We start from the raw sequence: 16,085 nt of genomic DNA, 5'->3' as shown, positions 1-16,085 counted from the left end.
TAAAAAATATAAAGCCTGAAAGCCGTTTACAAACCCCTGGTCTCAGCCTTTCCCCCTGGTGACCATTCCCCTGCTGAGGAGTGTCATGCAGTGGTGCTTCTGTTCAGATCCTAAGAGGGAACAGGACAAGAATACTGGAGTGGGTAGCCATTCCCTTCTCCGGGGGACCTTCTCAACCCAAGGATGGAACCTGGGTCTCTTGCATTGCAGGCAGATTCTTTACTATCTGAGCCACCAAGGAAGCCTGAACAGGCAGCAGGCAGTGGAAAATCCTGGTTGGACATGGGATGTATGACCCTGTCCTCTGCAGCTGGAGTCAACAGTGCCACTATCTCCAAGGAGGCTGGCTGTTCCTAGTTTCCAAGTGTGTTGTGACCACGTGGCCTAATGGATAAGGCGTCTGACTTCGGATCAGAAGATTGAGGGTTCGACTCAATCAGAAGATTGAGTCCCTTCGTGGTTGGCTCCATTTTGTTAAAAAAAAAAAAAAAAAAAGAAGAAGTCATGCCTTAACCTGAGTTCACATTCAGGTCCCACCACTTTGGGAAGTTGTGGCCCCCTTTCTGCCCTTCCATTGTATGACTGGTACAATGGCAAGAAAAATACAAAGGCCCTAACAGGGCTGATGGATTAGATGAGATAATGCCTGTAAATCCCTGAGGGAACTGCCTGAAATATAATAGTGCTTAATAAATATGACACGCTCTTCTGAATAAGCGGGTAGGGTGGGGTGGGAGTGGAGAAGGAACCTTCTTAGTGAATGTGGACAGAGTCACTACAAATTCTCTAAGTACTGTAGCATTTTTGTGGATTGTGCTGTCTCCAAAAGGGATATATAGCTTTTCATTAGGGCGGAGGGCCTTCTCAGTGAAGAAGGAAATTATCTCATCCGGGTTCGTGTTCCGCGGTTGCAGCGCCTGCTGATGTTGATTTAGTTCACTTAGCAAGCCACACACCACGCTGCCGCGCTCATCGCCCTCCGCATTAGCTTATTAATCCTCGAGTTATTCCTCTACGGTTCAAGGGCATATTGGCTTTCCAGCGGAGGCACGGAGAGGGGCTCCAGCCTCTCCGTTTCCACAGAAATAATAGGCTCCAGCCAGGCCGAGAGGGAGTGGCCAAGCCAGGCTCTGTTCCTCCTGCGCCCACGGCGCTTGGAGGTTTCATTTACACTGAAGACTTTCTCTCCCTAGAGCTGAGGTTTCCGTTGGAGGCATTTTATTTGTTAAGGGAGAAAGAAACCGTGGGAATCAGAGAGCAAACCTGGCCTGGTCATCGGCTTTGGCATTTAGCCCCTCCCCTGCTGTTTCTGCTCTGCGCGTGCTTAGTCGCTCAGTGGTGTCCAGCTCTTTGCGACCCATGGGCTATTTAGCCTGCCAGCCTCCTCTGTTCATGGGATTCTCCTGGCAAAAATACTGGAGTGGGTTGCTATTCCCTTCTCCAGGTGATCTTCCTGACTCAGGGATGGAACGTAGGTACAAAGAATCCTAAATTTCCAGCCCTCATTTCCACCGCTGTACTAGAGCATACAGGATCAGATCAGAAAGATCTCCATGTTCCCTTTCAATGCGAACATTTCAGCGTTCAAGCTTTTGGAGAGAGGAGATGGCCCTAAAATCTCATTAAATTAGAGGAAGTTTTAACCTTAGAATTTTCTTTGTAATTAAGTAGTATTATGCAAGGTTTGACTATGGGTCAAATGCGTCACTATGCGTCAGCAAGTAACAGTGGAATACTGCCCTGGGCATCTTTAGACCCAAATGAAGAGCAAAGCAAGCCATCAAAGAGGGTGTCTCTGCTGCACTGAGGCTGAGTTCCCATCCTGGGCTCACCCTGACCCTTTTGGCTTTATCCAGATGTGGTGGGTGGGGCTGTTTCCTGCAAAGCTTCCAGGCAGCTGCTGCCCTTGGAGCTGTGTGTCTGATGGATGCCAAAGACAGTGAGCTCATGGCACGGCTGCCTGGTCCAGCAGTTGTCTCCAAGGGCTCTTCTCAGCAAAGGCGCCTCTCTCAGGCAAAGGTACAGATGGTTTAGGGAGCACCTAACTGAATCACCCAACTGGTCTCCGGAGTGTTGGCGGCTCGGCTCTACCCATCCTGCACAGCACCCCGCAATGCCCAGGGTTATCTCTGGGAGACACTAGTGGAAACCTGCTGCTGTTTCTCACGAACATCTCCAGAAGGCAGAAGCTCTGGAATGTGATTTATGAGTCTGGGGTCATTGTCTCAAACGCTGCTTTCCCTGCACTGTGGGTTTCTGAAGGAGCAGTCTCTGGGTAATTCTGCAGAGGTTTAAGGCTCAGTCTTTATCCCTCATGGCCCCCCGTGAAGTGGGGTGGACTCCAATTTCCCTGGCCTCCCAACAGCCAGCTCTCCTGTGAGGCCAAGTTGCTTGGCTATTCAGACTGGAAAAATCTGTTTCTGAAGGAAAAAGTGAGTGAGGATGGTAATAGGAGGAGGAACCTACCTTTCGAGCTTCTTGTGTGTTGAGTACCTTGTGTGTCCAGCACTCCTGTTCCTACCACCATCTTAGAGAAGAGAAAACTAGAAAACAGGACAGATGCCTTTCTTGAGACCACAGAGCTTGTCAGTGGCAAAGCTGGCTCAAAACCAGGAGGGAAGTTTCTGCAAGGGTCACCCGCTTGCAGCCCCAGAGAGACTGCAGTCTTACTCTGTGGACAGTGACTATCCTAATGCAAGGCCCGTGTGCGTCTGTTCATTTGTGTGGGTGCTCACAAATGAAAGCATCCTCAAGCTCCTCTTTGAGGTCCCTTGAGGGGTGGTAAACCCTGCCTCCGTGCTGGAGAAGAAAAGGAGCCTGCAAATGAAGCTGCTGCCCTTCTCTGCAAAAGGGCTCCCCCATTACTCAGTATCCCACCCCCCCCCCCCAACAAACTTCAGAAAATCCCTGCAGAGTTGGGGCCAAGTGCACCAACTTCTCTGAAAAAATTCACTGGCGTCTGTTGCACCTCCTCTGGTCCAGTCTCTGTTTTCTCAATTTCAGATTTTTCCATAGATCATGATATTTTTTCCAAGTAGTTTTTTTTTATAATGCAAATCATTTTTTAAAAATTAGTTCATTTACTCTAGTGGTTTGTCATTTTGACTAGTCTTTTGGCAAAGGGGGAGGGCACACCATACAGCTTATGAGATCTTAGTTCCCCGACCAGGGCCCTGAGCAGTGACAGAGTAGAATCCTAACCACTGGACCACCAGGAATCCCCCCAGGTAGCTTTTTATTAAAGTATTATGCATGTGATGGCCAAGCACTCATGCACGTGTGCTCACTTGCTCAGTCGTGTCTGACTGTGTGACCCCAGGGACTATGGACCACCAGACTCCTGTGTGCGTGGGAATTTCCCAGGCAAGAATACTGGGTTGCCACTTCCTCCTGTAGGGGATGTTCCTGACCCAGGGATTGAACCCATGTCTCCTGAGTCTCCTGCATTGGCAGAAGTCACCTGGGAAACCCTAATATATATATATATATATAAATATATATATATATATATATATATATATATATATATATATATATATGTAAATGCAACAGTGCCCTGGGCTTTCCTGGTGGCTCAGATGGTAAAGAATCCACCTGCAATGTGGGAGACCTGGGTTCAATCCCTGGATTGGGAAGATCCCCTGGAGGAGGGCATGGCAACCCACTCCAGTATTCTTGCCTGGAGAATCCCGTGGACAGAGGAGCCTGGAGGGTTACAGTCCATGGGGTCGCACAGAGTCACATGACTGAGCGCCTAAGCACACACAGCAAGGCAAAAGTGCCCACATGCTAAGTGTGCAGCTTGATGACTTTGTGTGTTAACAAATTGAACGCTCTTGTATTAAACAGCACCCAACCCGCAAAACAGAGCATCACTAACATCCCAGAAAGCCCTGTCTGCTCCCTATCCTGGATCAGGTTTGGTTGTCTCTGCACTTTGTAAGGACACGGCAAGTCTATACACAGCAGACTAACACACATATGCTTCTCTGTGTTTGGTTTCTCCTGCTTGGCGTCACGTTTGTGAGATTTGCCCACAGCACTGAATGAAGTTGTAAGTCATTCATCCTCATTGCTAGCAAGTATTCCATTGTGTGAATACAGCAGTTTATCCCTCCATTCTTCAGCTGATGCACAACGAGTTGCCATTTGGGGGCTATTACGAGTGGTTATAAGCCTCAGTTTTGAAAAAGTATTTGGTAAAGCATCACAATAGGTGCTGAGTAATTAGGATTCCAGAATTATCACCCCGTCATCAGTTTGGCTCCCCAGATGCTTGGGATTGGCAGGTGAAGTCAGTGAAGACTGGGATGCCTATAGCACCGAGTTTATTTCAGAAAAGAACTGCTTTAGCAAGCTTAGGCGGGAAGGAATATGGGGTCAACTCACGCCCTGAGATGTTACCAGAAAGGAGCCCGACTCCTTCTGGTGGTCAAGAATCCTGCTGGTCTCATTCCCACAGGGAAGGCCATGTTACAACCAAAAGTCTTTGAGACAATGAGGAACCTTATAATTAATGGTCCAGCTAAATCATGTGTCGTGGCACAGTTAGAGGATAGGGATCTTGAGACCTGTAGATTACATTTTGAGGTAGAACTCTGTGACCACAAATTCAGTGCTGTTCTCTGCAGTAAATATTTCAGGGAAAGCTTAGCTGCAGGTGACCTGGAATGGCCAGCATTTAAAACTACTGATTTTAAGTTATGGGCATAGCTCCTGAGTAAGAATGACATAAACAAAGGATGTCCTAAAGGTCGTTAGTCTTTGGAAGATCCCAAGTTACATACCCGACCATGTTTGGAAAAGCAGAATGAAACCACCAGCAGTCAGAGAATCTGATGATACCAGTGTGGGGACAGGTACTGTAAACGGAGGCTCAGAGATGCCGGATAACTCTCTGAATCATGTACGCAACTACTGGAAACAGAAATGCATATTTTATAAGCTTTTAAAATTTTCTTGTTAAAAAAATTTTTATAAAATGTCTGAAGGTTACACTCCATTTATAGTTATTACAAAATATTGGCTCTGGTCCATGTGTTGAGCAATACATCCTTGAAGCCTGCCTCACACTTGTAGCCTGTATCACTCCCTCCCCTGCCCCTCCCCAGTAAGGAGTAAAATACTAGTAATCACTAGTTTTTGTAGTTTTTTGAGAAACCTCCATACTATTTTATGCAGTTGCTATGGGTGTGGAGAAAAGGGAACCCTGGTACACTGTTGGTGGGAATATAAATTGGTGCCATCACTGCAAAAATACAGATTTTAAATTATTGCAGTTTCATAAATATGCTTTTCCTTTCTTCCCTGGTTTCCATACAATTTCACAAAATTGGTATTAGGTATAAAATTTCTTTGACCTAATGGCATTAAAATTTTGTTTTCTGATGCTTGTTAACACATGATCATTTTGGCAAAATCAGGCAACGAGAAATATGTAAAGGGGAAAACAAAAAACACCCATCCGCCCATCCAGTTGGCCTCTGTTCACATTTTGATAGACTCTTAAAGCCATCATGGTTTTCACTTCTGTCTCTCATGTAGTCTATTATACAGGGTCATACTGTATAATAGCAATTTAAATCCTCTTTATAACTTACTGTCATATTGTGCATATCCTCAAATATTACAAAGAGACTTGAAAAGCAGCATTTTTGTCTCTCATATGGATCTGTCAAATTTCTTTAACTTCTTTCATCACAGTGGAGTGCAGTACACTTCAGTTGATTTAACCAAGACGTGGCTCCAGCCTCAAGGCCAGAAGAATGAGGCAGACTATAAGGAAATTGGGTATTGTGGAATGTTGCAGGTGTTAGTGAGGACAGGCAGAGAGGAAGGCCTGAAAGCGCTGAATTCAGCGTAAGTAGACCTTCGTGTGGAGAAGGCAATGGCACCCCACTCCAGTCCTCTTGCTTGGAAAATCCCATGGACGGAGGAGCCTGGCGGGCTGCAGTCCATGGGGTTGCTAAGAGTCAGACATGACTGAATGACTTCACTTGCACTTTTCACTTTCCTGCATTGGAGAAGGAAATGACAACCCACTCCAGTGTTCTTGCCTGGAGAATCCCAGGGACGGGGGAGCCTGGTGGGCTGCCGTCTATGGGGTCGCACAGAGTCGGACATGACTGAAGCGACTTAGCAGCAGCAGCAGCAGAACTTCGTGTATTTATACTTCTCTGTTGACCTTTCAAATGAACAGACTGCACACTAAGACTTCATATAGAAAAAGTATAAGTTTGGGGTGTATTTGAAAAGAGCAAGTAATAATGGTTGATTTTTTTGATCATTTCAATTTTGTTTTCTGTATACGCGTTTTATGTAGTGAATATTGTGAAACTTTGTTTTTGTTCTATTAAAATACAGATAATAATACAAAACCTATGTTTGTTTTAAAACATTCTGTAGTTTAGTTTTTCACTCTGAAAATAGCCTACCCCTATGTTCTTCTATATTACTGAGGTTTTTGCTATAAGGAACCAACCTATTCAGCAAATTAAAACACAGAGACATTACTTCGCTGACAAAGGTCCATCTAGTCAAAGCTATGGTTTTTCCAGTGGTCATGTATGGTTGTGAGAGTTGGACGATAAAGAAAGCTGAACGCCAAAGAATTGTTGCTTTTGAACTGTGGTGTTGGTAAAGACTCTTGAGAGTCCCTTGGACTCCGAGGAGATCAAACTAGTCAGTCCTAAAGGAAATCAGTCCTAAATATTCATTCTAAGGACAGATGCTAAAGCTGAAGCTCCAATACTTTGGCCACCTGATGCAAAGAACTGACTCATTGGAAAAGACCCTGATGCTGGGAAAGATTGAAGGCAGGAAGAGAGGGGGATGACAGAGGATGAGATAGTTGAATGGATCACTGGACTTGAAGTCTGAACAAGTTCCAGGAGTTGGTGAAGGACAGGGAAGCCTGGTGTGCTGCAGTTCATGGGGTTGCTAAGAGTTGGACAGGACTGAGTGACTGAACTGAACTGAACTTGCCATAAGGAAAATGTTATGATATTCTCTGTGGTAAGAGTTACAGTGGGCTTCCCAGGTGGCTCAGTGGTAAAGAATCTGCCTGTTCAATCCCTGGGTGGAGAACCTCTGGAGAAGGAAAAGCAATCTACTCCAGGATTCTTGACTGGGAAATCCCATGGACAGAGGAGCTTGGCAGGCCTGGCAGGCCCCAGTCCCTAGAGGCACAAAAGAGTCGGACTCAGCGACTTAACAACAGCTCCCATATTATGGCTGATAGTATTACCCACCTTGCTGCATTCTGGGTTTTACCTTGTCAGTTATAATACATTCTCCCCAAATTATAATTTGTACATATGAAAATTACACCTGTCAGTATAGAGTGTGGCTGTGTGTCTTCTTTCCTGTTTTCTCTAAGGGAGGGAAAACTGTGATTTGTGCTTTTCCTTTAGCAAACATGTCTATACACAATGGTGGTGAGAATCCATTTACAAGAGTTCTCTGTTTAGCAAAGCCCATGAATTTGCTACCCAGAATCCCATGCTGGCCAGGAGGGAGCTCAGGAGGTGAGTACCCTATGGGGTGGATGCAGTGTCTTGGGTCTCCTGACCACTCCCCGCCTGAGCATCTCTCGCAGGAGAAACCGAATGCTGTGTGCAGTCCACAGCATGTACCACATAAAGTGCATGAATGCATTACCTACCACGATACTATCATACTGTATTATCATCTGAGCTTGTCTTCTCCAACAGCCAGCCTGCAGCCTGCAACCCAAACAAGCGAAACCGATACCCAGAGGAAGGTTAGTTCCAGGGCGTCATGGCAGATTAGAGGCCTAGCAGCTGCCCCTGAAAGAGGAGGAAAACTGGCTTCGCAGGAAGTTGGAGGGGGTCTCCTGGTTGGATGAGCAGGGGACACAACTTAGCTCAGGCAGCCTTGGGCGAATCCACTGTCCACAACCCAATTGCTCAGAGGATGCAGGAGGGTCCTAGTGAGGTCTGAATGCCCATGAATTGTCCAAATTGTTACATGCTTTCAGGGCAAAAAATGTTTCTGTGTGTGTGTTTTCTTTTAAAAAAATTTTTGACATACAATACTGTATTAGTTTCAAGTATACAGCTTCAGATTCTTTTCCATTATACCTTATTTTAAGATACTGAATATAGTTCCCTGTGCTGTATAGTAAATCCTTGTTGTTTATATGCTTTGTTTATAGTGGTATATATTATCTGTTAATCTCATGCTACTAATCTGTCCCCCCTGCCTTTCCCCATTGGCAACCATAAGTTTCTTTTCCACCTCTGTGAAAATATTTTGTAACTAAATTCATTTGTACTATTTTTTAGATTCCACATATAAGTGATTTCATATAATATTTGTCTTTGTCTGGTTTACTTCACTTAGTGTGATCATCTCTAGGTCCATCCACGTTGCTGCAAATGGCAATATTTCATTCTGTCTTAAGATTGAGTATTATTCCACTGTACATATACGTGTGTGCGCCGTATCTTCTTTATCCATTCATCTGTTGATGGACAGTAAGATTGCTTCCATATCTTGGCTATTGTAAAGTGTGCTGCTATGAACACTGGGACACATATATCTTCAGATTGGAGTTTTTGTCTTCTCCAGATACATGCTCAGGAGTGAGACTGCTGGGTCATGTAATAACTCTATTTTCAGTTTCTTAAGGAATCTCCAGACTGTTCTCCAGAGTAGTTGCAGCAATTTACATTCCCACCAACAGTGTAGGAGGGCTCCCTTTTCTCCACACCCTATCATAATTTGTAGACTATTTGATGATGGCAGGAATTAGAAGTCACTTATTCTACACACACACCTGCACACATCCTAGGCTCTAACTTCACGCTGGTGAAGACATGTCACCTTGACATGTGGACAAGCAGAATGCAGTGAGAGTTAAATAATTCTTTGCAGCAGAAGCTGTGGTCTCCCGGCGTCCGTGTCCTTTTTTGATGTGTTGAGTCATATCACTTCAGCCCTGGGCTGTGCCCCTCTCTTTCCTACACTTTCTCTGCTCCACCAGTATGCTGGCCTTTTCTCAGTCTCCCAATAGGATTGCTAATATTTGTTCAGGAGCATTCCCGCCACCTGGAGTCCTCTCTCTGTATCTTTCTCTTTGTTTCATTTCGGTTCACAGCGGGGCGCCACAGTTTTCTCCCTTTCTGTTAATAAAAATTAAGCAATCAGTTTCCTTCCCCTCCATTACACTTAATTCCCTCTGTAACTCAGTTATTATTATAACTCTGGCAAGTGCTTTGCAAGGCAGATGGCAGGAAAGACACATTGCCAAAGTAAAGGGCATTGTTTGCAGAGGAACATTGTTTACTTGAAGGTGATGATGCTCTCCTTGCAAGAATAGATTATTTTTCCTGAAATCAAGTTCATGTTTAACTCTATTAATGTAATAAGCTTATGCACGTGCAAATGTGACGAATGATAGTAATCACTGAAGATACTGGATGCATACTATATTCCTTATTCAGAGGTCATAGGAAGTTAGGATAAACCTATTATATAATTTTTTATTCCCAGAATGATAAATATAATGAATGCACTGCCTTTTGCAAGTGCTGGAACATCTGATTTGCAAAAGTGTCCTAGATTCTATGCAATGTATTTGTCACAATGGACAACAAGCCTGGCAAGTTAAAAATATGGTCCTTTGTAATCGGACTCAAGAAGATGCAGCGTGGCCAGGAATGGCCAAAGGCTTCCAGCTCTAGTGCAAACTCCAATTGTTTGATTGACTGATTGATTGCCAGTGATGGGGTGGGAGAGACATGCAGGAAGAGGATGGATATCGTTTGTAAATTTCCTGACTCCTGGTGATGCCCAGAAAGAGGGGAAGGGAGGCATTCTCAGGCAGTCCTCCTGCTCAGGTCAGGCTCTGCAGGGTATCATATTGCATTATGAACTGAAGTGAAAATGTTAGCCTCTCAGTCCTGTCTGACTCCTTGTAACCGCATTGACTGTATGTAGCCCGCCAGGCTCCTTGATCCATGGGATTTTCCATGCAAGAATACTGGAGTAGGTTGCCATTCTCTTTCCAGAGGATCTTCCTGACCCAGGGATCAAACCTGGGTCTCCTGCATTGCAGGCAGGTTCTTTACCACCTGAGCCACCAGGGAAGCCCATATTGCATTAGATTTGTCTGTTAAATTAAGAGGTTCTTTTCTATGACTCAGCTATAAAATCAGTCTTCTTATTTTATAATCACACAACATTTATAATGCTTTCTGCTCTGTTTGTAGAAACACTTCCATTTCTTCCTGCCCCTGCCTTTCGGGCCTGTATCTAGCAATTTGTTTCTTGCAGACAACATGGGAGTTCCTGAACTAGGATCTCAGAACCAAGTCTTACTGGTGGAGAGGTCTGCTACCACATCTCCTGGCTTTAAAGAGAAGTTGGACATCCATGTCCCATTAATTCCCATAGTGGATGTGAGCTTATCAGGACACATGAAGCTGGAATGTCTGGCCAGAATTTCCCTCTCCTAAAATCACAGGGGATAAAAATTACAGAAGTAATTAATGGACAGAAATGTAACAAGATACATTTTCTTTGTTTTAGAACAGCAAGAAAACATACTCATTGTTGAAAAGCCAGAAAATATAATGGATGTGAGAGTTGGACTTTGAAGAAAGACTTCACAGTCTTTCTATCATTAGAAAGACTTTCTATCAATAGAAAGACTGTGGTTACTATCACTCATCACATGTGTTTATATTAACCTTGGCAGCACGTGCATAAGCTTATTACATTAATACAGTTAAACATGAACTTGACTTCACCGAAGACTTGATGTTTTTGAACTGTGTTGTTGGAGAAGACTCTTGAGAGTCCCTTGGACTGCAAGGAGATCCAACCAGTCCATTCTGAAGGAGATCAGCCCTGGGATTTCTTTCGAAGGAATGATGCCAAAGCTGAAACTCCAGTACTTTGGCCACCTCATGCGAAGAGTTGACTCATTGGAAAAGACCCTGATGCTGGGAGGGATTGGGGGCAGTAGGAGAAGGGGACGACAGAGGATGAGATGGCTGGATGGCATCGCTGACTCGATGGACATGAGTTTGAGTAGACTCTGGGAGTTGGTGATGGACAGGGAGGCCTGGCGTGCTGCGATTCATGGGGTCACAACGAGCCGGACACGACTGAGCGACTGAACTGAACTGAAAAAAGAAAACAGTAAAATCACCCATAATTCTACTCCATGGAATTAACAGCCATCAACATTCTATTGTACCTCAACTGCTTTTTATGCATTATATGATCTTAAAAGTGGAATTTGCCGTACGTATTCCATTGTAACCCATTTTTTCCTTCAGTAGCATATTATCAGCGCTGTTTCCATTTTTTCTTTCTTCAATAGCTTATTGTCAAAAATCCTGCTTCGAGGCTTCCCTGGTGGTCCAGTAGTTAAGAATCTGCCTTGCAATACAAGAGACACTAGTTCCATCCTTGGTCCGGGGAGATTCCACGTGCCTTGCAGCAACTAAGCCCACGTGCCGTAACTACTGATCCTGTGCTCTAGAGCCTTCAGGCTGCAACTACTGTGCCCAGGTGCTGCAGTTCCTGCAGTCCACCTGCCTAGAATCTGTGCTCCACAACAGGAGAAGCCACTGCAATGAGAAGACCATTCACCACAAGAAAGAGTAGCCCCAGGTCGCCAAAACTAAAGAAAGCTTGAGTGCGGTAACAAAGATGTGCCATAGTCAAAAATAAATGAATAAATCTTTTTAAAAAAATGCTGCTTCAGAATCATTTGTAACGGCAACAAGGTTCTCTGCTACATGGATATACCATAATTTAACCAGTTCCCTGTGGTTGCACATTCAGAAAGGTATGTAGCTATATACATTGCAACTGACTTTTCCATTGTTAAGACTTTGTACATTATGTATCTGTGATTATTACCCTAGGACAAAGTTGTAGAGGTGGAACTGCTGAGTCAAAACTTATCGGAAATTTTAAGGATTTTGATATCTATTGCCAACTGACTTCCTGAAAGGCTGTATGATACTTTGGAAATTATAGTTCTTCAGGGCTGCGTTCTTTTATGTTCAGTATGTGAAGAGGCACTGCTTGGATACATGTTTCTCGTATGTTCCATTCAGTTCTGTGGCCTGGCATCGCTGGCCCTGGGGTTCCTTATGAGCAATTGTAATTAGGACGCCTCGTAGTGCAACCAGTTTTCCAAGGTCACCAGTTATTTTGAAACGTATCCCTCATTTACCCCATGTTTAGCATTACAAATCAGTGGCCTTAGGCTTGCAGTGGGATTCAGATGTCTGTTCTCTTAGTCATTTTCATAATTTATTTGAAGAATTTTGCTCAATATTCATAAAGCCAAATGTTCAAGCAGTTGATTTGCCAGGCTGTGATGGCCCTGTCACTGCATGTGAGGCCCCTGTGTCTGGGGCAGGATAGGGTGTGTGTGTGTGGGTTGGGGGGTGCTCTGAGAGGCACAATACAGGTAACGTTCTTTTGGCTCCATCCCAAAACCACAGCACGCAGATGGTGCAGAACAAAAGGCGTGCATGGCCCACCTCACTCAGCTGTTCCTCCAGCCTTCCCCTCAGCCCTCCTGGGTCTGTCCCCTCTCCCCCCATCTCTACTCCACATCATGTTGACAAAAGGCCACGCGCAAAATACCCCAAATGTGGGTCCAGAGTGGCAAAGTCGAAAGGGGAGTGATCGTCTGTCACTCAGTGCTCTCGTCAGACTTCGTCTTCCCTCCCCTCTCCCAGTGTCAAAGAAATGAAGTCCATCTAGGTGCCAACAAATCCTTCTGATAGAACGGTTGCTATAGCAACTTTATAGCAATGAATTAAGCAGCAAACCATTCAGTCGGAAGGTGTTGGCTCAGAAACTGCTCTGCGTGGGGCCCCACCTTCTTTTGAGAAGAGAGTCCTCCATGACCCCGCGTCTTGGTTTTGCTACTGTGTTTCAGGCACAATCCTTTGTTAAGGTATTTGATTTAAGTGGAAATAAGACTCCCAGGGTGCAGTGGCAGGGGGAGGGGGGAGAAGTGGGGTGGAGAGTAGCTGAAAGACTGGAAAAATATGACAAATACAAGAGGATGATTTTTTAAAGGGGAAAGGGAGGAGGGAAAGCTTAAATAGCATCAATTCATTCAAAACCAGGTGCAGAAGAATAACATAAATCCTGTGCTCTGTGAGACGGTCAAACAAAATCAGCTCTATCTAATGTATGGGCTGGTTTAAAACAACCTCATGTTATTATTAATATAATCCCTGCTTTGTAAGCCATGACATTTAACCGGGTAATTAAATAATAATTGAATAAGTCTGCAAGGCAGAAAGGCATAAAACCAGGCAGAAAGGCATATTCCCTGGAGGTGATTTTGATCAAATATTGACTTACTCTTCAATATTAATGATGGGAATTTAACATTATATTTTATATTTACATATTAACTTGGTTTGAAAGACCTTTTGTAATTTATAAATTCTCGAGTTACACATGTGACTTGAATTAAAAGCACAAAGGAAGAACGTAGGAGATGGGGGATGTGCAAACACAAGGTGTGTGGAGGGGGTGGGGAGGTGGGCACACCTTCACTGCAGTTAGTCCTGCATCTGCTGGGGTCTTTCACCTACTGTGGTCTTCATGTCTGTGTCGTAAATACTCTGGATGTTCTTCTTCTACAAAAGTGCTCACTTCATGCCGGGCAGAAGAGGAGCTCCCTTTTCAAGCAAACTCCTTTCCTCTCCTGGCCTTTTCCAGCAAGCCAGATAGAGAAGGGGAAGATGTCCTGAACCCAGTGGTGTGTTGTAAAGGGTTAACAACTGGCTCTCCAGAAAGAATGTATGTGTGTTCATATACACAAGTGCTGTGCTGTGCTTAGCCGCACAGTCATGTCTGACTCTCTGTGTCCCTGGGATTCTCCAGGCAAGAATACTGGAGTGGGTTGCCATGCTCTCTTCCAGGGGATCTTCCTGACCCAGGGATCGAACCGAGGTCTCCCATATTGCAGGCAGATTCTTTGCCATCTGAGCCACCAGGGAAGCTCAAGAATACTGGAGTGGGTAGCTGATCCCTTCTGCAGGGGAACTTCTTGACCCAGGAATCGAAGCTGGGTCTCCTGCATTGCAGGCAGATTCTTTACCAGCTGAGCTACCCAGGAAGCCTGCATACACACATAAATTTATTTTAAATTTTACTGATATAAAGGATATATGGCAGAAGATTTAAGAATAAAAATAAAATGCAATATTCTAGCTTCCTAAATTCATAGAGTCAATTTATTTTCTCAGAGGGCTTTTTTGTTTTTCGCTGAAATTTTGTATCTGTAGTCAACCTACAGTTATCACCAATTTGTTCAATGCTTGCGATGAACAAACAAGAAGAGTCCTTAACACGAATGCTAACTGATAGCTTTGTTTCTGTCGAGTATGATAAGAGCAAACCAACATGTCTGGTCGATGCGTGTGAGTGACTTCTTTGCTGAATCAGGTTGCAGGTTTCCAATGCTGGAAGAATATTCCCTCAAAGTCTGACGCTATTCACAATGCGATGGCTCTGCACATGGCATATATTTAAGTCTAGTTTGCCTCATTAGCATTCTTCATCACATTCTTAAGTCTGAACATGGATAAAACAATAAGTTACGCCTTGATTTGTAGCATTTGCAATTTCTATTCTTATCCCAGCAGATTTTCAGCTCCCAATGTGATGCTACCAAACACAGGGTTAAGAAGAGGTGAGCAGAGGAACACTGTTAGACAGTACCCCCCTGCGTAGGCACAAGCATTTCAATAACCTCAAGAGCACAGGTAATAATAAAATGCAGTAAAATAATTAGGAAATGACAAGTTTTGAGTATTTATTGCTTTTAGTAAGCTCTTTAATTAATGAATGATTGAACTTTAATAATTGCTGTGTTTAGTGATTGTCTCACAGAATTCCTGAAAATTTTGCATTTGACTCTTGGGAGCTGCGAAGGACTGGCTCCAACACACTGGTGCTCCCTGACGCCTAGTGTGCTCACCTCTCCTGGCAGCCTCTGTCTAGGGTCATGCCAAGGCTGGTCATACCCCCGGTATTCCCTGCCACTGTTTGCACTCTGGTGTCCTCCACCAAGGAGCACAGTACCGGCTCCCGGGGAACCAGCACCTGCTCCATGCTATGCCCCTTGAGTGCCTGGCCAGGCCCTGGGGCTGTACCCTGGGTGGCTTCTCAGCTGTCCTATCCTGCGGCTGTTTCTCTCAGCCCCGAATCTCCACTGCCTGCAAACATGCTTCCGTGCAGTAAGCACATTCATGTCCCCAGCCCTGCCCTGCTCTCTGCCTGACTCGAGACCCCCATCTGCTTTGCCTGAGTTCCCTCCAACTGGCTGCTTAGGCTCTGTCCTCTCCACAACTAGGGAACCGGAATTATTTTTTTCCTGCTTCGGCGGCTCTCAAGCATGTACTCTGTAAAAAAGGGATGGAACAAAAGTTTGTATTTTCTGGGTTCCTTTCCAGGGCATGCTTTTCCTTGCTTGGGACACTCTTTGTCACAGTGGCAACCCCTCCCACCACTTTCAAAGGTCTGCACTGCTTCACTACTCTCAGATGGCATCAGAGGCAACAAGCTCAGCTTTCTAACAGGTATATGTTTCAGGGATAAATCCAACCCCCTTGTGTGTATATGTATTAAACAGGAAGGAAATGGCATAGTAAGCCATTCTTATATTAGGATAAACCCTTTTGCTTACAAATAAAAACTGGCTCAGACGGTAAAGCGTCTGCCTACAATGCAGGAGACCCGGGTTCAATCCCTGGGTTGGGAAGATCCCCTGGAGAAGGAAATGGCAACCCACTCCAGTATTCTTGCCTGGAAAATCCCATGGACGGAGGAGCCTGGTAGGCTACAGTCCACGGGGCTGCAAATAGTCAGACACGACTGAGTGACTTCACTCACTCACTCACTCACTCAAAGCAAGAAAACAAAAGGAACGTATTAGTTCATATTTAAGATGTCCAGAAATGAAGCTGGCTTCAGGTCAAGCTGGAGCCAAGGGTTCAAATGAAAATATCGTGACTCTCTTATTTTCCATCTCTTTCTCCTGTCTATTGGCCTCATTCTTTCCTCATGCA

The sequence above is a fragment of the Ovis canadensis genome, chromosome 16, assembly GCF_042477335.2.
Source record: "Ovis canadensis isolate MfBH-ARS-UI-01 breed Bighorn chromosome 16, ARS-UI_OviCan_v2, whole genome shotgun sequence".
NCBI classification, from domain to species: domain Eukaryota; kingdom Metazoa; phylum Chordata; class Mammalia; order Artiodactyla; family Bovidae; genus Ovis; species Ovis canadensis.
This window is presented reverse-complemented; position numbering follows the sequence as displayed.